The 22,259-nt window shown below is 35.4% G+C and overlaps 1 protein-coding gene and 1 pseudogene across 6 annotated transcripts in view; one reads left to right on the top strand and one right to left on the bottom strand.

Annotated features, from left to right (window-relative positions):
- Positions 1-22,259, bottom strand: part of NFAT5 (nuclear factor of activated T cells 5) — a 120,530-nt gene that overhangs the window by 90,320 nt on the left and 7,951 nt on the right. The gene's annotated exons all lie outside the window — the stretch shown is intronic.
- On the top strand, positions 8,808-9,214 carry LOC114203795 (ATP synthase peripheral stalk subunit F6, mitochondrial pseudogene; annotated as a pseudogene).

Raw genomic sequence — 22,259 nt, 5'->3', positions numbered from 1 at the left:
CTTAACCAACGGAGCCACCCAGGCGCCCTCAAATAAATAAAATCTTAAAAAGAAAAAATTTGACAGCCAAAGCTTATCTCCAGGGTTAACGAGAGTGAATAGTGCAGTCATCAGTTCCCAACTATTAAGATCATGTGCCCCTTACTACACAAAGAAAAGACATATGTAATAACTGTATACATTATTTGACTATAATATTTCTATCACATATATTCAGGTTTTCATGGTGCCTGTGAGCCTCTTCTCTACGTCCCTGCTGCTACTAATTCAGAATGTTATCATAACCAGCCTTGGTTTACCACATCTTTCACAGCTACACCTTTTCCCTCCCTTACCATTCCCTTCCCCAATCTCTAGCTATATGATCCAGCCATACTGAATTTCTTTCAATTGTCTAACATACTAATCTTTCAACATGATATTCTCCTGCTGCCTAGAACAATTTCCTCCAGCACAGCCCCATCACCTTTACCTTACTAATTTTTATGATTTCAGTACTGAGTTTGGATGTCACCTTCAATCAAAAGCCCTCCCTGATTGATTCTCTGGCATATCAGCACCTTCCCCTGCCCCACTTCATCAATCTGCACCTCCCTTTTCAGAGCACTCAGAATTCTACTTTTTTAAAAGGTTTATTTATTTATTTGAGAGAGAAAGGGAGTGTGTGTGCAGTGGGGGGAGGGGCAGAGGGAGAGGGACAGAGAATCCCAATCAGACTCCCTGCTGAGCACAGAGCCTGATCTCCCCACCGCCCGCAGCCCCCCCAAGTCATGACCCCAGGGAAACCAAGAGTCAGAAGCTCAACCGACTGAGCCACCCAGGTGCCCCTCAGAATATTATTTTTAAGTGATTATTTACTAGTCTGTCTCCCCAAATTAGAAGATAAGCTCAATCAGGATAGGAATCACATTTTTGTCTTTTACCATTATATCTGCAGTCAGTAAATGAATGATCATGGCTGAGATTATAGAGAAAAGGAATGGATCAGAAGTCAGAATGCCCTTTTTTTTTTTTTTAACCTAGCTCTTCTAATGATGAACAGTGTCAACTTGGACAAGTCTCTGTCATTTGGGGTTTTGGTTTTATTTTATTTCTAAAGATTTTATTTTTTAAGAAAACTCTACACCCAACGTGAGGCTCAAATTAACCACCCCAAGATCAAGAGTTGCATGTTCCACCAACCGACCCAGCCAAGGCACCCCTGGTTTTATTATAGTTAAGATGGGGATGATAACAACACCTACTGGTTGTCAAAAAGATTAAATAAAATACTATATATCAAAGCGCTCTACAAAGTTACGTGCAAAGTAAGAAATAACACTAGTGTAAGCTATCTACTTGACCACTCTCCTATAATGTAAATAATCCTACTTTTATTTATCACGTTGTAAGGTCAGTTTATTAAACTTTTCTCAAAATGAATTCAAATTTGGAAGATATACTAAAAACAGAATAGTTCCAGTTGCAGGTCTTAACAATTTCAACTAACAAACAGCAGATTTTCCTGAACCTATTAAAGTAGTCAAGTGCTAACAGGTTAATGAAGAACTAGGAAGACTGGGATACATTCAGCCCACTAACAACTACAGTTGAAAATAGCATCTGGAAAAAAAAGTTCTAAATGGAAACAGGTTAAAATACAAGTTTTCATGTTTAAAAAATTTTTTGATAATCTTTCATGCTTATACTATACAATGACATAGTTTCTTATAATAATAAACTTAAAAATTCAATTTACCATTTCCTTCCTTTAATTTGCTTCCCTTTCTCACCCTATTCTACATACCCACCAGTTTGGGGATTACACCCTTTTTATCTATATTTCCAAAATCACTTTGTTAAAAATGCCACCATGCTACAGTACTAGAGGTGAATTAAAGTTATTCCAATAGCAAATGCCATTGCCAATTTGCTTCTTAGATGTTTCACTATAACATCTTCTGGAAAGATAGATACAAGAACTCACTAAAAGTCACATTTTATAAATTTGATCAGTTAAAATAAAATTCTAAGACTCTTGTTTAATTCATTTATTTATATGTAGTAGGAGTATTACAGGCCTACAGTATTCAAAACACAATGGAAACCTAAAACTAGTTTATTCATTTGGGGCACTAAGATAACTAGAAAAAATGTGTTGTTAAACCTGGCATTTTGGGGCACCCGGGTGGCTCAGTTGGTTAAGGATTTGCCTTCAGCTTAGGTCATGATCCCAGGGTCCTGGGATATAGCCCTGCATCAAGGCTCCACGCTCAGGAGGGAGCCTGCTTCTCTCTCTCTCTGCAGCTCTCCCTGCTTGTGCTCTTTCTCAAATAAAGAAATAAATAAAATCTTTAAAAATATAAATAAATAAACCTGGCATTTTGGGGCACCTGGGTGGCTCAGTCAGTTAAGCGTGTGCTTTTGGCTCAGGTCATGAATGCAGGGTCCTGGGATCGAGCCCCAAATCAGGATCCTTGCTCAGTTTCTCCTTTCCCCTCTGCCTGCAGCTCTTGCTGCTTGTGCTCTCTCTCTCTGTCAAATAAATAAATAAAATCTTAAAAAACAAACAAAACCTGGCATTTTCATGAATCTTCACAAAAAATAAAATTGCCATTAATTTTGAACTTTAAAAAGGATTTCTAAATTACCCAGGCAGGAAAAGGATGTGAATCCATTCCCATATCCATGCCTTTCTGCCCAGCTTCAAAATCCCAAGTATAAACACTACTATATTCCAAAAGCAAATTATTCCATTCAAAAGACTCCATTCAGAGACAAACCTAAATGACTATTCCAAAGAAATCAATAACTGAATAGTATACTCAGATAATCAAAGTCAATTAAGCTTTAGGGTTTACACTAACTCATCATGTACTACATTGAAATTATGACACACAGTACTACTGAGGAGATGCTTAATATTTTACAAGTACCTTAGTATACTACAGAAATAGCAAGCACCTAACAAAAGGCCAACAAAAAGGTAATCTATCACAATTTATGAAATCACTGACAACTAAAAGAAAATTTATTTATATCAATGTACAGCATAAAAAAGTTAGAAGCATATAATTAAACTCTGAATTGGAAGTAGACCTTTTTACTCAACATCAGTTCTATATAACCTCACTTTATCAACTTGTATTGGCATGGATTTCCTGGGATTTTTTATAAACATGACCCAGGGATCATGACCTGAGCTGAAGGCAGATGCTTAACTGACTGAGCCCCCAGGCATCTCAAAAATATCCAATTTTAACAGCAAATTAAAAGAATAAGATAGCATAGCATATGAAATTGCAATAATTTTTTAAAGATAATACTTGGCGGGGCTCCTGAGTGGCTCAGTCCATTAGGTGTCCGACTCTTGATTTTGGCTCAGGTCATGATCTCAGGGTCATGAGATCGAGCCATGCACATGGAGCCTGCTTGCATTCTCTCTCGCTCTCCTCTTGCCCCCCTCCCCCACAAGTGTGCGCACACACTCTCTCAAAATAAATAATAAAGATAACACTTGGTGCTGGCAAAGGATTAGGGAAATTGATAATGCTAAAGGATATAAATAGGCAAAACCTTTTGGAGACAAGATCCTTTCAAATGTGTATATGCTTTTTCCCAATAATTATAGTTCTGTAAATTTAAATTAAGAAAAAATATAGTTAAGTATGCAAAGATATATATATATGATTGCTCTCTACAGCACTGGTTGTAAAAGCAAAAACTAGAAAGTCTAAATCTCATCAATAGGAGAGGGGTTAAGTAATTGATGGCAATCATCATATCCATACCAAGAAATACAATGTGGCCAATAAAAATAGAGATAAAGATCTACTCGGAACATAGAAAATATATTGTGAGTGAAGGAAGCAGGCTATAAGTAGTATAAAACCAAATGAAAATAATCTCACTTACATAAAAAATATATATGTATAGAAATATAATAGTAGTTATCTAGGAGAGATGAGAATTTTTGTGATTTTTACTTTATGTTTTTATATTATTTAAAAAGTTTTGCAATAAAAAATAAGGTACGTACGTTATTCTCCATTTATTAACTTAGAGTGGTGTTCAAAATATACTAAGAAATAAAAACAGGTTACAAAATTCATAATATGATCCTATTTTTTTTTTAAGGATTTATTTATTTGAGAGAGAGAGAGAGAGAGCACAAGTGGGAAGGGCTGAGGAAGAGGGAGAGAGAATGCCAAACAGACTCCAAACTGAGCGCAGAGCCCCATGCAGGACTCAATCCTAGGATCCTGAGATCACCACCTGAGACGAAACCAAAAGTCTGACGCTCAACCAACTGAGCCACCCAGGTGCCCCTGATCCTATTTTAGAAAAGACAAACATAAAATATCCTATATACATACAGAAAAGACAGATAAGTACAGAATAACATACTATATATTAAATGTGAACAGTGTTATCTCTGTGTGGTAGGATTACATATTATTTTTCTTTTCTACTTTATATGTTTTATATTTTTCACAGGAGCCTAACTTTTTGTAATAAGAATTAAAAAGTATAATTTCATTATAATTTGAAAAAATAAGCTTTCAATTTTTGAAAATTTTCTAATAAAAATATCTTAAACACCCAAAAAGAATGACTTATCCTTAAAAATTAACTTTCTGGGGCACCTGGGTGGCTCAATTGTTTGTTTTTTTTTAATTTTATTTATTTGAGAGAATGAGAGAGAGAGAGAGAGAGAGAGAGAGAGAGAGCGAGCATGAGAGGGGGTTGGGTCAGAGGGAGAAGCGGACTCCCTGCCGAGCAGGGAGACCGACGCGGGACTCGATCCCGAGACTCCAGGATTATGACCTGAGCCGAAGGCAGTCGCTTAACCAACTAAGCCACCCAGTGGCTCAATTGTTAAGCGACTGCCTTCGGCTCAGGTCACGGTCATGGGATCAAGCCCTGCATCGGGCTCCCCGCGCCTGCTTCTCCCTCTGCCACTCCCCCTGCTTGTGTTCCTTCTTTCTCTGTGTCTCTCTCTGTCAAATAAATAAAATCTTAAAAAAAAATAACTTTCCTTCAAATACATATACCTGATTTTTTCTCAATTTGATTTGAATATTTGATTTCTCAAAATATCTAGAGCAAATACCTAGATTCACATTCAAATGTTTAAAAGCACCAGCATAATGAAAAACATTATTTTATATAAACTTCATAATAACCCTGTTAGATAAAGAGGAAATGAGGATGAAAGGATGAAATGAAATATGACTAGCAAAATGTAAAACTGATATTTAAATACGTTTCCAGGGACACCTGGGTTGCTCAGTGTTTAAGCGTCTGCCTTCGACTCAGGTCATGATCCCAGGGTCCTGGGATCAAGTCCCGCATCAGGCTCCTTGCTCAGCGGGAAGCCCGTTTCTCCCTCTCCTTCTGCTGCTCCCCCTGCTTGTGCTCTCTCACTCTCTCTGTCAAATAAATAAATAAAATCTTAAAAAAAAAAAAAAAAAAAACAGTAAGTGATTTTTCCGTGGTGGTCAGCCTGGAACCAACCATCTAAAGCTTTTCCACTTCATCTAATTCACTCAAAATAAGAAAACTAAGCCTTAAAAGCCAGACATCCTAAATAGTACAACCGTTAATAAAGAAGAGATGGCTGGCAGTATTAGTTGCTCTTATACTGGCACAAATTCTTGTTTTCAAACTCAAAGAAACTTGTGCACTGTTATTATTCCTTATAATCAGATAAATCAAGAAACCACCCAAAAGAAAATGGCCACAAATACAGAATGCGAAAATGACCAAAACTGATGTTTATTCTGCTTTACTTAAAACGTGTTGCTTTCTATCTTTTCTTTGACACTAATAATGACCTTATAATAAAGGTATGGTTTTTATCCTTTTCAAAAAAAGACAATGTAGCAAGGGTATTCCAATAATAATAATAATAATAATAGTAACTTATGTAGCTTATGCTAGACACTACTCTAAGCACTTTACTTACATCAGCTCATTTAATTCTTGCAACTCTATGATGAAAGCTCTGTTATCAACAGCATTTTACAAATGAGAAAACTGAGGGAGAGAGGTCAATGAACTTGTCCAAGCTGTCACACACCTAGTGAACAATATAACCAGAACCTGAACCCACACAGTCCTGTTCCAAGGCCCACATCTTTAACCACTACACCCACTGCCCTCTCCATGTTATTAATATATTATCATGGGAGAGAATATGATAAACATGTAAGAAAAGTTTTTTCAAATTGCCTTAATGTTTTAAAATTCTGTATGGCCAGAGCATAAGAATGTTGCTTTTAAACAAGAACACTGGCCCCATGAAGTGAGATAGTAAACATTCCTATAAGTTGGACATTAGATCTTGGAATTGGATCTGCTGTAAAGCAGCGAATAGGGTCCCACAACATTTCTATGTGACCCTTGTTTCAATAGAAAAATTGAGTAAGGCAAAAAGCCTGCAGTTACTTAGGTAAGTTGTTAGAAAACAACTCACCAATACATTATATGTTAAAAAAAAAAAAAACCCAAAAAACTCACCTTTGAGGCAATGAGAGACTCAATGTCTTTTTACCCTTAGCTCAAAGGTAGCCATAAACATAAAAAATATGTTTAACAAACTGAAAAAACAATTACATGGGACAAACCTTCTTATCCCGTCAGGCTAAGGGAGAAAAAAAAGCCAGGAAAAGATATAGAACACAACTTACAGAACATTAAACTTAAAATATGAATTTGTCTAAACAACTTTAGAATTTATTTTCTTCTTATAATTTTTTTTAAAGATTTATTTATTTTGAGAAAGCGAGAATGAGAGAGACAGAGACAGAGAGAGCACATGAGAGGGGGGAGGGCCAGAGGGAGAAGTAGGTTCCTCGCTGAGCAGGGAGCCCGATGCGGGACTCTATCCCGGGACTCCAGGATCATGACCCGAGCCGAAGGCAGTTGCTTAACCAACTGAGCCACCCAGGCGCCCTCTTCTTATAATTTTCTAACCTGAGACAAAGTAACTGTGAATCACAATTTTCCAAAATTTACAAATTGAAATTCAACTGACTTTTATTTTAATGATACAAAGAAAGAGCACTGTTCTGTATTGTAAAATACCTCTCCCTGAAAAATCCTGAACTTTTCCTAACAGTTTTTTAAATAAATGCTCAAACCTGAAATTATTAGGACACCATTTTGTTTCCTTTGTATACCATAGCCTAATTGCCACAAACAAGATTTGTCAGTTTATTGGTTCATTCAGAATGGTCGTGTCTAGTCACCTGACACTTACCACTCATTTAAATCTGTACTGAGAAGATGTACAAAAGCCAAAGAAGGAGCTTTTTAGATACCTAGAGTATCCAAGAATCACCTATGGTGGAAGACAAAATACACAGAGAACACAAAGTAACAAAACAAAGTATCAAGGAAAATAACTTCCTGCTGCTGAGAGAGAGAGAGAGAGAGAGAGTTCTCTTTTAATTCCTGGAAATGGAGAATTCAAGAGCCTTACCCCAAGACTCAAAGACGTGATCTGACTCATCCTGATACAGACTCTGCAACCTGCATTTCTATTCAATCTTAAATACCAAAATTAGGGATAATTGCTTTTTACTGTCTATCCCTAGCTATTTTAACTGATAAAAACTTTTTTACTCTTATATTTTTCAAAGATTTATTTGAGGGGTACCTGGGTGGCTCAGTCAGTTAAGCATCTGCCTTCAGTCCAGGTCATGACCCCAGGGTCCTGGGGTCGAGCCCCACATCCATCCCAGGGTCCTGGAATGAGCCCCAAATCCAGGTCCCCACTCAGTGGGAGTCTGCTTCTCTCTCTCCTCCCGACTTGTTCTATCTCTGTCTCTCTCTCTCAAATAAATCAATAAAATCTTAAAAAAAAAAGAACATGCAATCTCATTAAAAAAATATTTATTTATTTATTTATTTATTTATTTGAGAGAGTGTGTGCATACGTGCAAGAGAGGCAGAGGGAGACAATCTTCAAGCAGACTCCCTGGTGACTGTGGAGCTCACCACGGAGCTCAATCCCAAGATCCAAGATCCATGAGATCAGACCTGAGCTGAAACCAACAGTCAGATATTCAACCAACTGAGCCACCCAGGAGCCCCTTGTTTACTCTTATTTTTATTGAATGTTATCCTCTGAATTTCTCAACTGAATTTTGTCTATGTTTAAGGATTTTAGCAATCCAAATGTGGATGTGCCACTAGGACAGATAAGCATATCCACATGTGGATCACTAATACGGTATTTTTCTCCCAGGACACACCATCCAGTCCCTTCATAAAGAGCTATGCTTACTACAATCCATTATCACTGCAAAATACAATCAAAGTCAAGTAGATGGACACAGTCCTACTAAAAAGGAAAGAGGAAAAGGAGAGGTCCAACACACTGAGAAGGACCCTCCATATAATGCTCTGGTCTATCTTTGTTCAAGAACTAGGTAGTGGTGAATATTCAAATAGTTCTTAATAGAAGAAGGTCTAGTATTTTTTCTCTACCAATTTCCCTCTAATTTGGCATTTCCAAATGGATGGGTTCTCTTTTCTGGGCAATATTTAGGGTCCAACCTAAAATGATTTTTCCAAAAGAGTTTACTTCTCATAGTTCACTTTTTCTGTTTCATTTTGCTTATACAATAAAGGACAGCTAAATTTCACTTCTAAGTCGGCTTAGACTTGGGATATTCCAAAACACAATTGGCTTCCATGCTGGTTGACAGCTGATGTTTCTGCAAAGGTCTAAGAGGTTGAAGAAAGACTTCCTAGGATAAATGTATAAGAAAACAAAACACATGGGGGACTGAGCGCAAGTAACAGAATCACCATGATTGATTCTTCAGAGGCTCTTCAGGTTCTCCTCTCTCATTCGGTCTGCAGTCTCAGTTCATTTGAGGAGGAACATTGGTGTTACAGCAGTGGCATTTAATAGGGAACTTGATCCTGTACAGAAACTCTTCATGGACAAGATTAGAGAATACAGAACTAAGCGACAGGCATCTGGAGGACTCGTTGATATTGGCCCAGAGTACCAGCAAGACCTAGAGAGGGAGCTTTTTAAGCTTAAGCAAATGTATGGTAAAGCAGACATGAATACGTTCCCGGACTTCAAATTTGAAGATCTTAAATTTGAAGTCATCGAAAAACCCCAGTCCTGAAGAAAGAATGTAAAATTTATTTGGTAACTTGTCCTAGATTAGTTGTACAACTGTATCAGAATAAACATACATTTCTCAGCTGTCAAGTGGTCTTTTAATTCTGATTCCAAATAAATTATTTGGTGATGTTGGGTGTAAAAAAACAAAACAAAACAAAACAAAACACATGTAAACTTAAGGGAAAACATAATTTTGGATTTATACACAAAAAAGCAAACAAGTATGGTGAGAACACAACTACTCAGTTAACTATCTTTCAGTTCTAGTTTGCCTTCCTATTTTTAGAATTTGACACCGTCTCCCTCCAGAAGCTTGCTACCACAAGCAGCCCATTATAATTCTGTCAACTGGGTATAGGCAGCCAACCCTGATTACAGACCTAATCATAAATTTTCTTCAGAGTAAGTTTGTTTTCATAATTAGGGGGAAATATTAAGCTTCTAGGTCAGTCACAGTATCAATCAAGTTTTTACTGGTAAAAACACCATTTTACAAAAATTATTATGAATTACCAAAGGACCTAATTTACACCTAAAACATTTTTTCATAAAATCTACTTATGCACTTATTAATACACATTTATCAGTAAACACAAATACTGGTCAAGATTAATTTACTAAACTGACTGATGTTCATATTCTCTTATCTATTCTCAAATTAAAACCTGAACTACAGCAGTAATCTAAGAAAATATTTTAAAATAGAAAGTATTTTCATAGTTAAGGACAAATAATAAATCAAATTAATGAAAAGGAAATTAAGTACTTCAATTTTCACACAAAATAAATACTAAACTACTCAACAATGCCTCTTACCCAGGCCTCTGATAAATACAATTATACCTATATTTAATCTAGCAGTCATCTAGGGTCCTCATTAACCTCTACTAATGTCTAATTAATAGTACAAATACAAAGAGAATACCTTTTTGAGACTTAGTAGGGTTTATAGTTTCCATAGCTACAGAACTGTGTCTCACTTCACTAATGCAGCTTTTCTTCTTCCTGGCTCTCTGCCACAATTCTGTGACATTTATTGGAAAACTGCAATCCATTTGCTACTATTAAATATAAATATTTGCTTTCCAGAAATCAACAAAATGAATCAACCATGCATATTAATAGTAAAAAATTTTTTTCGATCTAAATGATTGTGTCTACTTCATGCATTTTTCACAGTCAACTGTAGTCTAGACTGGCTCATCAAAATTCTGTTTTTGATCATTTAAGATATAGCACAATCAGTGATGTCTAGGTCATCCCATTCACATTTTAAGCTAAAGATTTTGGGTCCCATATAGAAAGCAAGAGAAATTCACATTTGACGAAAACAGGAGGAAGAAAACCATAAATGATTTAAACAACCAAAATATACTCTGTTAAATGGGAAAAAGTCTTTTTTCCATGTGCCACCACACAATTACTTCTGTCTCAGTAACTTCACCAAAAAAGTTAGTATATCTCAGACTCTTAAAATTATTTTTTCTACTTTTTTAACAAATATATTTTTGTGGTAAAATACATATAACATAAAATTTACCATTGCTTTTTTTAAAAAAGATTTATTTATTTTAGAGAGTGAGAAACAGAGACAGAGAGCCCATGTGAATGTGAGCAGGTGGGAGGGCAAGAAGGAAAGGGAGAGGGAGAGAAGCACTCTCCACTGAGCATCGAGCCCAATGTGGGGCGTGATCCCATAACTGAGATCATGACCTGAGCAGAAATCAAAAGTTGGACGTTTAACTGACTGAGCCACCCAGACGCCGCCCCTTACCACTGCATTTTTTAAGTGTACAATTCAATGCTATTAAGTTCACTCACAATGTTGTGCAACATCACCACTACCCATTTCCAGAACTTTTTCATCATCACAAATATAAACTCTGTACCCATTAAACAGTAACTCACCATTGTCCTCTCACCATAGTCCTTAGTGACCACTATTCTATTTTCTGTCTCTATTCTAGATACTTCATGAAATCATACAATATTTGTCCTCTTGTATCTGGCTTATTTCACTTAACACGTTTTCGAAATTCATTCATGCTGTACGATGTACCAAAATTTTATTCCTTTTTAAGGGTGAATAATATTCCATTATCTGTACAATACCACACTTTATCCTTTCATCTGTTGATGGGCACTTTAGTATATTCACAAAGTTGTGCAACCGTCATCACAATCAATTTTATAACATTTTTAACACCCTTCCAAAAGAAACCCCAATCCTTTAACTATCATCCCCTATCCTCAATTCCCACCCCTAGGAACCGCTAATCTACCTTCTGTCCCTATAGATCTGGCTATTCTGTACATTTTCTATAAATGGAATCATACAATATGTGGTGTTTTGTGACTGGCTTCTTTCACTTAATGTGTTTTCAAGATTCATCCATGTTGCAGCATGTATCAGTAATGCATTCCTTTTTATGCCAAATATTATTCCATTAAATGGATATATGTTTTGTTTATCCATCCATTGATCAGTTGATGGACATCTGGGTTGCTTCCACATTTTGGCTATTTAGAGTAATACTGCTATGGACATTTGTGTACAAGTTTTTGTGTGTACAGATGTTTTCATTTCTGTTGGGTATACATCTAGAAGTGAGATGCTGGATTATATGGTAACTCTACATTTAACTTTTTGAGGAATTACCAGATTATTTTCTAAAGTAGCTGCAGCATTTTACATTTCCACCAGCAGTATATGAGGTGATTTGTCCACATCCTTGCCACACCTGTTATTTATTATCTGTCTTTTTGATTATAGCTATCCTAATGGATATAAAGTAGTATCTCATTGTGGTTTAAATTTGCATTTCCCTAATAACTAATGACGCTGAAAATCTTTTCATGTGTTTATTGGTATAGTATATATTTGTATTGTATCAGTGCCTTTATATTAAGACATTTATACATTTAGCAGTATTTATGGAAAAGACATTAAAGTCAGTATGTTCTTAAGTATAACTTAAATAAGGCACCCGGGTGGCTCAGTTGGTTAAGTGACTGCCTTCGGCTTAGGTCATGATCCTGGAGTCCCGGGATCGAGTCCCACATCGGGCTCCTTGCTCAGCAGGGAGTCTGCTTCTCCCTCTGACCCTCCCCCCTCTCATGCTCTCTCTCAAATAAATAAATAAATAAAATCTTTAAAAAATATATAACTTAAATATGTTTAATAGCACAAACAGTATTCTATTAAAGTAAATATAGAGGAATAGTTGTTCCAATCAATAAAATGGGAGTAGACTCTCTTCATATGTTTGTTTATAGCCAATCACCTAAGTGTTCCTCTCATTTAAAGAACAAATTTTTATTTAGATAGAATAAATTCCTGTGCTCAAAATGTCAATCAGGTACAGCCATTATGGAAAACAGTATGATTGTTCCTCAAAAAATTATAATAGAAATACCATGTGATCCAGAAATTTCATTTCTGGGTATTTATCCAAAGAAAATGAAATCCCTACCTTGAAAAGATACCTGCACCCCCACATTCACTGAAACAATAGTCAAGACTGGAAACAACTTGAGTGTCCATCTATGGATGAATGGCTAAAGAAAATGTGACACACACACACACACACACACACGTGCAAACAGGAATATTATTCAGCCATAAAAAAAAAAGGAAATCCTGCCATATGTGACAACGTGAATGGAACTTGAGAACATTATACCAAGTGAAATAAGACAGAGAAAGACAAATACTGTATGATCTCACTTATACATGTTATCTAAAACAAAAGAAAATAATATAAAACAAAAACCCTGAACTCAGAGAACTACAGAAAACAGACTGATGGTTGCCAGAAGTGGCAGGTGGTGGGTGGAATAGGTAAAGGTAGTCAATGGTACAAAATTCCAGTTTATAAGATAAATAAGTTCTAAGGATATGAGGTACAGCATAGTGACTACAGTTACCAGTACTGCATTGTACATATGAAAGTTACACTAAGAGAGTAAGATTAAAAGTTCTCAGCACAAGAAAAAAACTTGTAACTATGTGTGGTGACAGATGTTAAATAAACTTATTGTCATAATCATTCTCAATATACACATATATCAAATCATTATGCTATACACCTAAAACTAATACAATGTTATAGGTCAATTATATCTCAATTAAAAAAAAAAATCATAGGAGTGAAATGGCCAAAAAACCCAAACAAACAAAACAAAGTCTTCTGGATTTAAGAATCTCATAATGCAAAGATTAATTCCTAGCAGAAAAAAAAAAGGTTTAAAAAGTATCCTTAACTCTTCACCAAAAACTAATGATGTAATATATGGTGATTAACATAACAATAAAAAAATTAAAAAAAAAAAGTATCCTTAACTCTTGACACAATTATTGCAAAGTAGTAGTATTATACCAACGAAATCAATAATACAAGTATGGTAGTCCCAAATTAGTGTTTTAGATGCTATATCACTCCTAGGACCCAGCAGAAATTAAAGACTAAAAAAATTCCTAAGCAGTGTTTCTGCACGTGAAAGATACACATATTTTTAAAAATCTGTCTATAAATAATATTGCTAAGTCTTACTTCTCCTTCACTTATATTTAAAGTGAAGTTTGCTGCTAGAATATGACAGTTAACAATTACAAGATTAATTTAATAGTTGCTAAGGACCAGGGTTTGACAGAATTGATTTCACACATGCCCATATATATATATATACCCCATTTCACTCTACTAAAATCCCAGGAAAACTGGGGCACCTGGGTGGCTCAGTCGGTTGAGTGTCCGACTCTTGGTTTCAGCTCAGGTCATGATCTCATGGTTGTGGGATGGAGCCCCACGTTGGGCTTCGTCCTCAGTGCAGTCTGGTTCAGATTCCTTCTCCTTCTCCCTACCCCTCTGCCCCTCCCCACTCACACATTCTCTCTCTCTAAAATAAATAAATAAAATCTTTTTAAAAAAATCCCAGGAAATCCATGCCAATACGAGTTGAGAAAGCTAGGCTATGTAGAGCTGATATTGAATAAAAAGGTCTACTTCCAATTCTACAAAATCACCTCATATTAACTGGTTATTCTGTTCTGTGGGGCACAGAATTTTAAAATAAAATAACTCTCCCAAACATACAAGAAAAAGTATTGTTGGGAAAAATTACATTTTCTGATAAAGACACCAGACATTTTCTATGCCATAAAATTAAGATCATATCTCTAGTTTTCTCAATTACCCATGATGGTCATCGTATTTTCTATTAATTTAACTAACCATTCTAGATTCTATTTTTTTCAGTTGTAACATGTAAAAGGTCCCCTAAGAAAACTTTTACTCATATATATATTACATATTCATACATTTTGCCCTAACCCTGTTCCATTCAAGCATCAAGAGAGCTTTCTTATTCGGGTATTCTAGGTTTAGAGAACAAATTTACCTCCATTTTCATCTTTATTATCTAAGTTTTTGTCTTTACAGATTAAATAACTCCAATTCTATAAAGGCCTAGTTTTCCAACTGCTGTAATTTTAATGCAATTGTTATTCCAATTAAAGCTTTCTACATGGTTGTATATAACTAGAACACAATCCTCTCAGGTTTCCAGTATCATTCCTTCCTTCTTTCTGGAAGGCAGCTATGCTCACCACTATACCACCAACGCTCCTTCCTTCTTTCTGGATATGGTACTCATTCATTCAATATTTATCAAGTATCTCTCAGATTATAAAGCACTTGTGTCAGATGCTATGAGAATTCAAGGTATAGTTGCTGCCCTTGAGAAAATTACCACCCAGTACAACTTTTTAAACAAAACTGGACTTTACTATATGTTGTTTATGGTTTACTACAGCTTTAATTCTATGGCTGACTAGTATTTTACAGTCACTTATTTTATCATGGTTTGGGTTTCTTTTTCTGAATAGATATAGAATCAAGTACTTCAATACTAAAGCTCTCCTAAGTTTTAAGAGACCATTCCTCAAATCACTTCCATAATTTTACTAACACTTAAAACCATGGTTAAAAAAAAAAAATACTTAAAAATAAATGTTTAAAAAGATGTGTAAAACTTATACCCTGAAAACTACAAAACACTGTTGAAAGAAATTAAAGTGAGATCTAAATAAAAGGAGATATTCCATGTTTATTAACAGGTAGGTTTAATATTATTAAGATGTCAATATTCCACAAACAATTCTCCTCAAAAAAGATTCACTGCAATCCCTATTGAAATCACAGCTCACTTTCTGCAGAAGTTGAGAAGCTTATCTCAAAATTCAAATGGAGGGGCACCTGTGTGGCTCAGTCAGTTAAGCGCCTGCCTTCAGCTTACGTCATGATCTCCGGGTCCTGGGATTTAGCCCCACTTCCGGTTCCGAAGTCTGCTTTTCCCTTTCCCTCTGCCCCTCCTCCCTGCTCCTGTTCTCTCTCTCTCAAATAAATATATTTTTTTAAAAAAATTAAAATGGAGGGGCGCCTGGGTGGCTCAGATGGTTGAGCGTCTGCCTTCAGCTCGGGTCTCCAGGTCCTGGGATCGAGCTCCACATCGGGCTCCCGGCTGGCTCAGCGGAGAGTCTGCTCCTCCCTCTCCCTCTCCCCCTGCTTGTGTGCTCTCTGTCTCTTTCTCAAATGAATAAACAAAATCTTTCAAAAAATTAAAATGGAAATTCAAGGGACTTTGAATAGCCAAAACAATCTTGTAAAAGAAGAACAAAATTGGAAGACTCATCCTTCTCAATTTCAAAGTTACAGTAATCAAGACAGTATGGTACTGACATAAGGACAGACAGAAAGATGACTGGAAAAGAACTGAGACTCCAGAAACAAATTAACTCAAAATGAATCAAAGATCAAAATGTCAGAACCAAAACTATAACATTCTCAGAAGAAAACAGGTGTAAATCTTTGTAACCCTAAGCTAGGCAACAGTTCCTTAAATATGACACAAACCAAGAGTAACAACAACAAAAACAGATAAAAGTAGACTTAAACAAAATTTAAAATGCTTGTGCATCGAAAGAAACTCTCAAGAAAGTGAAGGGGGCGCCTGGGTGGCTCAGATGGTTGGACATCTGCCTTCGGCTCAGGTCATGGTCCCGGGGTCCTGGGATCGGGTCCCGCATCGGGCTCCCTGCTCCTTGGGAGCCTACTTCCCCCTCTGCCTCTTTCTCTCTCTCTCTCTCTGTCTCTCATGAATAAATGAATAAAATGAAAAAAAAAAAAAGGAAAGTGAAGGGATGCCTGGGTGGCTCAGTCATTTAAGTGTCTGCCTTCCACTGAGGTCATGATCTTGGGGTCCTGGGATTGAGCCCCGTGCAGGGCTCCCTGCTCAGTGGGGAGTCTGCTTCTCCCTCTCCCTCTGCCCCTCCCCCACCCGAGCTTGCTCTCTCTTTCTCTGTCTCTCTCTAAAATAAAATAAAAAAAATCTTAAAAAAAAAGTGAAAAGACAACCCACAGAATGGGAGAAAATTTCTGCAAATCACCGGTCTGATAAAGGACTTGTATACATAATATACAAAGAAGTCCTACAACTCAACAATAAGAAGACAAATAATTCAATTTAAAAATGGGCAAAAGCCTTGAGTAAACATTTTTCCAAGGAAGACATACTAATGGCCAATAAACACATGAAAAGATGCTCAATAGTATTAGTCATTAGAGAAATATAAATCAAAACCACAAGAAACTTCATACCCACTATGACATCTATAATCAAAAAGAGAAAAGAACAAGTGTTGACAAGGATATGGAGAAATCAGAACCCTCATACACTGCTGCTGAAAATATAAAATGATACAGCCACTGTGGAAAGCAGTTTGGCAATTCCTCAAAAAGTTAAAAATAGTTACTGTATGACCCAGCAATTCCACTCTTGGGTATATACCCAAAAGAAAAAAAAATCCGCACACATAAAAACTTATACACAAATGTTCATAGCAACATTGTTCATAATAGCTAAAACAACCCAAATGTCCATGAACTAATGAATGGATGAAGAGTCAAAAATATTCTTCCATAAAAAGGAATGAACTACTGATACATGCTATAAAATGGATGAACCTTGAAAACAAAGCTAAGTGACACAAAGAAGTCACAAAAGATCACAGATGATTCCTTTTATATGAAATGTCTAGTATAGACAAATTCAGAGACAAAAAGCAGAAGAGGGCTGCCAGGGGCTGGAAGAGGGGGAACTGAGGAGTGAATGGTAATGAATAAAGTGTTTCTTTTCGGGGGAATGAAAATGTTCCAGAATTATATACTACTGCTAGTTGTACAACATTTTGAATGCACTAAAACCACTGAATTATACACTTTAAAATGGTTAAAATGACAAACTTTGTTATATTAATTCTCTCAATTTTTTAAAAAAAAGATAATCAGGAGCCAGATCTTTAAGAATTTTACATCTTTATTAAAGGATTTTAAAGCAAGCAATATGATTAGATTTGTATTTTAAGAAGATAAATCCTGTACCACATAGTGCTATGAATGCCTACACCTTAGTATGTAAATTTAGCAACATCTGATTTGGGTGTTCAGAAGCTTATGCTAATAAACTCCTGGTTCCTTGCTACATTTTGGGTAAATATGTTTGTCAAGTAATTTTATTTCTAGATATGAATTTTTATTTTACTTGTTTATTTAAACAAATATTTATATAGTGCTTACTATGTGCCAAATACTATTACAAGTGCTTGAGAAATATTAACTAATCTAATCTTCATTAGAAATCTGAGTCTATTATCCCCATTTTATAGAACTGAGTCAACAGAAAGGTTAAGTAACTTGCCTAAAATGACACAGCTATTAAGTAATGCATGCTTCTGAAATTGGGTTTTTATTCACAAGCCTGATAAACATGTGGAACTCTGATTTTTCTAATCATTATCTTTACCATTTTCTTTAGGATTTTAGTTATTTGTCAGAGAGCACAAGCAGGGGGAGTGGCAAGCAGGCAGAGGGAGAAGCAGGCTCCCCACTGAGCAAGGAGCCCAAGGCAGGACTCGATCCCGGGACCCTGGGATCATGACTTGAGCTGAAGGCAGCTGATTAACCAACTGAGGCACCGAGATGTCCCTATCTTTACCATTTTTAATTGCCAAGAAAGCACTTCTTCAAATTCAACTTCCAACTCTCTGTTCATCTGTTCTCAAAAGTATGCACTGAATTTTTTTCTGTGTAGAATTTTTAGTATTGATTCTGTACATTCTTATTAAGTTCATTGAAAAACATTTTCAAGAAAATTATTTTTTAGTTTTTACTTACTATATTTTACACTATAAATGTGCCATTTGTATTTACTGTAATAGAGCAGTAATTTAGCTAACTAGTGACATTCTGTTTGTTCTTCAACTACTTCACCACCCAGTTTAAAAAACAAAAAAAGCAACAATGAGCTTATTAAAGGAATTAAGTAGTCATTTTATCCAAAGCATCTGTTATTCAGGTAAAAATAAAGTAAGAAAATGAAATGTTCTTCAAAAATAATTATAGTGGCGCCTGGGTGGCTTAGTCGGTTGAGCGTCTGCCTTCGGCTCACTCAGGTCATGATCCCAGAGTCCTGGGATTGAGCCCCGCATCGGGCTCCCTGCTCTGTGGGGAGCCTGCTTCTCCCTCTCTCTCTGCCCCTCCCCCTGCTCGTGCTTACTCTCTCTTGCTCTCTTTCAAATAAATAAATTAAATCTTTAATAATAATAATTAGAAAATTCAAGCTATGTTTATATTTTCCATTCATTCACTCTACTTTAGCCTAATATTCTAGAGAATATGGTTTAACAATAAAAATTAAAAAGGATATAGAAATAGAGTTCACAATACAATTTTATAAAAATTTACTCAAGTAAAATTTTAATTTATAATTTCTAAAGTCCTTATAACTGCCTATTACCACAGTGCTTATAAATTGAATATTTAACTTGTGAACATTAACTTATTATTATTAATTCTACTTTACAGTAATATTTTTTCTAGTAAAATCATCATTTCAGACTGAAACCCCAACAAGCAAGTCGCTACTTAAAAAAACTGGAAAAAAAAGACAGTACAAAATCTTTAAGACTTCTAATCACAACTTAATTGTGAAGAATAGCTACTTGTTAGCTTAAACCTATGTTTGGATGCTTCATTGCTATTACACACTTTTAAACACAGGCATTTTAGTGACTTACCTAAACGATTATAATGAAAACTTTAATTCAAACAAATACTTAAATTTGTGTAATCAGGCCCCCATCAACAAACATTTAATTGTTCCATTATGTTGCTAACAAAAGTATTTTAGTGTCTAAGGTCCAAACTAGCAGTATGGTATATAGTAAAAATGATTACTGGACAAACTTGAATTTTATTCAGCATTAGTATTTATAATAGAGTTAAGCACAAGATAGTACTCACTTTATATGTGACAGAAAGCTCATATTCTGTTTTGACCTTTACACTTAATCTACAGTACTACATACCCTCTACGTACTCTTCAACTATACAACCCTCTCTAGACCTAAACTACAAAGAAATTTTAAAGTTCTAAACTTCGATTTATAATGATCTAGTATAGGTGCAAACTATATGCTTTGGTATAAGGTGCACAAAAGTATTTTCCTATTAGCAAATAAAAATTAGAAGCCATATTAATTTCATTTTCTAATCTAGACTGAATTATGAAACCCTTTAAAACAGTTATCATTGTTTATTCACATACAATCTCTTCTACTGAGCTATAAACTGTATGTGGCCAGGATCCATGTGCAAATTCATTTTGAGTGAATGAATAAATATTATGAGTAAGTAACCTAAACTTGCACATAAACATGAAAAGTCATCCCTAGAAAACTACATTTGGCTACATTATAGAATATAGGAATGTATAACAGAATAAAAAGTCTCATTACTTTTAGGTCCTTTAAAAAACCAGTTTTCCGTTTTAGAACATTATGGTGGTTGAACAAACAAAAGTTAAAGAGAAAAGAGTATACATTGTATAAATCCATTTATATGAAATTCTAAAAAAGACAAAACTAATCTATTTTAAGGAAAAACAGGCAAGTAGTTGCCTGAGGGGCTACCGTGGGCAGAACTGACTACAAAAGAGCAAAAGGTAGCCCATCTAACAGGGTGACTGAAAGGTTCTGTATCTTATCTATGGTGATAACACAAATGTATACACTTGTTAAAAATTCATGGAACACCCTAAATTGGTGAACCTCTGTACCTCTATATATAGACTGTTATTTAAAAAGGGAGGGGGGCGCCTGGGTGGTTCAGTTGGTTAAGCCTCTGCCTTTGGCTCAGGTCATGATCCCAGGTTCCTGGGATCAAGCCCCATATTGGGCTCCTTGCTGAGCAGGAGTCGGCTTCTCCCTCTCCGTCTGCTGCTCTGCCTACTTGTGCACACATGCTTGCTCTCTCTAATAAATAAAATCTTTAAAAAAAAATAAAAATAAGAAGGGAAAGAGAGAAAGGATACAAGAAGTAACCACACAACCAACAAGCAAAATATAGAAAGTACCATGAGAAAATGGGAGACATGAATAGAACGAGATTTTTTAAAAAGAGACAGTGCAAAGAACCAAAGTAAATTAATAGGGCCCTATGCAAAGTATCATTACTCATACAGACATTTTATAGTTTGGTCCTAACATTGTATCAGTTGTTCTTCCTCTCAACTCTCAGGTAAGCAAAACTGCTATTAATGTCTCTACTGAAGAAAAGGAATGCTTGCATGATTTTCCACAGGATCTCAAACCCAAACTAGAATTAAAATCCATTATTTTCTAATGCCTAACACAGAATTTTCAGGAAGTTCATTAACAATGACCCACCATAGCAAGAATAGAACTAACTCCTGAAGCTCTATTAGTACTATTTTTTCTGTTGCTCATCTTTCAAATTTAGTTAGGCTCCAAAATACATCAGCAGAAATAAGGTGCAAGGATTCTGTGCTTCCATAAAACTAGTGCCAAAGAAATCATGAGTCCCATGGCATCCTCCATTTCTCAAGTCATTCTCCTTAGGTGATGGTCTGCTTACCCTTCCCCTACTCTTCAATTCTGAGTACCATCATCTGTCAATACAGAGGTGGTTCAATCTTAAAGACACTCACTAAAGCAAGGCAATGATTTGCTAATTTTGAGTGTTAAAATATTCCCCAAATGGGTCATCATCATATTCTTTACTGATTTTTATGCGTGGCTTATACAGTTTCTCTCTTACTTTATGGAAGCTGTTTAGCTGAAGAATCCTACACAAAGCTCTCTTTTTACATCATCTGAACAGTGGTGTAATTTTAGTAGGGCCTAAGGTATAAATACCAATTATCAAATGTTTATACTAAAGAGAGTCAGGATAAGCTCAATAATCTGTGGTAAAATAGTGAAGTTTCAAATTCCAGCCTCCTTGATTAGCTATGTGACCTTGGGAAAATCAGTGAATCCCTTTATACCTCAGTTTGCTCATTTATGAAATACGGATCCTGACACTATCTCAGAGGATTTTTCTGAGGACTAAACGTGAAAAATATCTGTACAATTCCGGCACATAAATTGCTCAAAAAAATGTTTTTAATTACTAGCACTGAATTTATTATTCCTTTTTACCAACACTGTTTCTTTAATCATGTCCTACAAATGTTATTTTAGGTAGATGTCTTAAAACTACAACTAAAAAGAAAAAACACTAAACTAAAACTAAATTTATAAAGATAAGAGTAATCAACAACTTAGGTCACTCTTAGAAACTTTTCTGTTCTTGTCTCACCTTCAAAAAAAGATACCAAAAAAACCCCCAAAAAACAAAAAAACAACCAACACCAAACTTATTAAAAGACTAATTGTAACATTTCTGGATGGGGAAAAAATAAAAACATTTATGGCTGGCCAGCAGTAATTATCATCACCTATTTGTCAAGTAAATATTAAAAAGAAAAGAGAAAAAATTTTATTTTTCAGTAGTTATTAAGAATAAGTAACTGAAAATGTCCACGTAGCACATCTTTAGTTTCAAATCATCAAAAATATAGATCCTTTATCACAACACCAGGTTTTATTTATATTTGGAAGCTAAAATCATTATCTGTATTTAATCCATAAAGAAAATTTCTACCTTTTCACTCAAGTACAGGTTTATAATTAGTGTATTATATATTTTGGTAGTTTTTTTAACCTTGA

This window comes from Eumetopias jubatus, unplaced genomic scaffold (assembly GCF_037043125.1).
Source record: "Eumetopias jubatus isolate StellerSeaLion01/CBP00866 unplaced genomic scaffold, mEumJub1_p1.0 scaffold_10, whole genome shotgun sequence".
NCBI classification, from domain to species: domain Eukaryota; kingdom Metazoa; phylum Chordata; class Mammalia; order Carnivora; family Otariidae; genus Eumetopias; species Eumetopias jubatus.
Note: the sequence above shows the minus strand (reverse complement) of the source record. Positions and strands in the feature narration are given on the sequence as shown.